The following is a 1,825-nucleotide window of genomic DNA, read 5'->3' on the forward strand; positions in this document are numbered from 1 at the left end:
TTAGTAAATAACAATATCCACTATCACATTTCTGCATGCACAGATCGATCAGCTGCAAAACTTGTCAGTTAGGGCCACAAAAAGCAGGCTGGTTTTCGGTGGGGGTGGTGGTTTTATTTTTGTCCTTAAAGCCTGGAGGCTGCCCAGCTCGCAGGGGCGGTGTGTGTGTCCAGGGCTCGTTCGGGAGCCGGGAGCGGGGAGCTGCAGAGGTGCGGGGAGCAGAGAGGCTGTGCTGCGGCCACAGCGCCCGGCTCCCGCGGCCGGACCTCGGCTCCTGGGCTGCCTCCGGGCCACTTCATTCCGCAGGGGAGGTTTGGTGGGGAAATTATCATTACATTCGTGTTGCTGATCACTCGTGTTGATCACGAGTTTTCATCAGGTTCCAGCAGAGTGCTGCAATTACCTTAAGGTTTCCTCGTCGTTTTGCATCTCCCAATAGTATCTGCTTTCCTCGCTCAGACACAGGCACCATCCGGATCCAGTTTTCAATGATGGGTACAAGCGGAGCAGTGAGACGGGACCAGCGCTGGGGCTGTGGGTCACACTGCCCACCCGGGTTATGGGTCACACTGCCCGCCCGGGCTATGGGTCACACTGCCCACCCGGGTTATGGGTCACACTGCCCGCCCGGACTATGGGTCACACTGCCCACCCGGGCTATGGGTCACACTGCCCACCCGGGTTATAGGTCACACTGCCCGCCCGGTTATGGGTCACACTGCCCGCCCGGGCTATGGGTCACACTGCCCACCGGGGTTATAGGTCACACTGCCCACCCGGGCTATGGGTCACACTGCCCGCCCGGGCTATGGGTCACACTGGCTCCAGGCAGTGCCCTGGGCTCCAGCAGCAGGAAGTTACAGCTTGCCTTATGTTTGGGGGGATTTGAAATGCATAAACTTGCGACAGCTTTGTGTGCACCTCATTCGGTGAGGCCACAAGTAGTTTTGGGAAAAGGAGGACGAAGTTGCGGGGATGGAGCAGGGACACGGCGGGGACAGAGCGGGGACAGAGGGGACACAGCGGGCCCCGCAGCCGCACCCCGCCCAGCGCCGGGCCAGGCGGGGCCCGCACTGCCCCCGTGTGGCCGCAGCGCGGAGGGCGCGACGGGAGTCACACACAGCATCAGCATCCCCACTGCCCGCGGAAAACTCAGCTTAAACCGCAAACCGACCCCTCACAGCAGCTATTTCCTAAAAATAACTTTTTCATCTATTTTTAAAAGTGCTTGAGGATTTTTTTCAGTAAGATAAGGATGTTAAAATTACTTAGATAGACAGCATTCCTTTTACACGCCCAGGTAGGACTTTATTCACTATTCTTACCCCTGGTTTTATTTATTTATTTTACATTACTAAAATGCTCAGGAAAATAAATACATAAAAAATAAACCTAGAAATGCTGGATAAGAGTTAGTGTTTTCCTAGACAGAAAACACACAGAAAGTGGGAGCTGTGGATTCAGCAGTGAAGCTACAGCATCATGCCAGGAGGAGCTGCTCACTGGGGTTAGTAAGGCAGTGTAATAAACACTTTAAAATAAAATCCCTCCAGGAAAACTCCAGGTACCTATAGCTACTTTTCAGTGGTTTTCCCTTTCAGCATCAGGTGCTAATCGGTAAGACACAAGACAAGACATAGTCTTAGACTGGATTTTATACAGTACAACAATTCCCAAGTTTCCTAGAAATGTTGAAGGAAGGACTAAAAGAAACATATAAACATAAAGCCTCCTGTAACTACACAAAACAAGCCAGTTGACCCTGTATTCATGCTTTTCCATGACACTCCCACACTTCCAAGCCCCAAAGAAACAAATAGAGCCA

This window comes from Sylvia atricapilla, chromosome 12, assembly GCF_009819655.1.
Source record: "Sylvia atricapilla isolate bSylAtr1 chromosome 12, bSylAtr1.pri, whole genome shotgun sequence".
NCBI classification, from domain to species: domain Eukaryota; kingdom Metazoa; phylum Chordata; class Aves; order Passeriformes; family Sylviidae; genus Sylvia; species Sylvia atricapilla.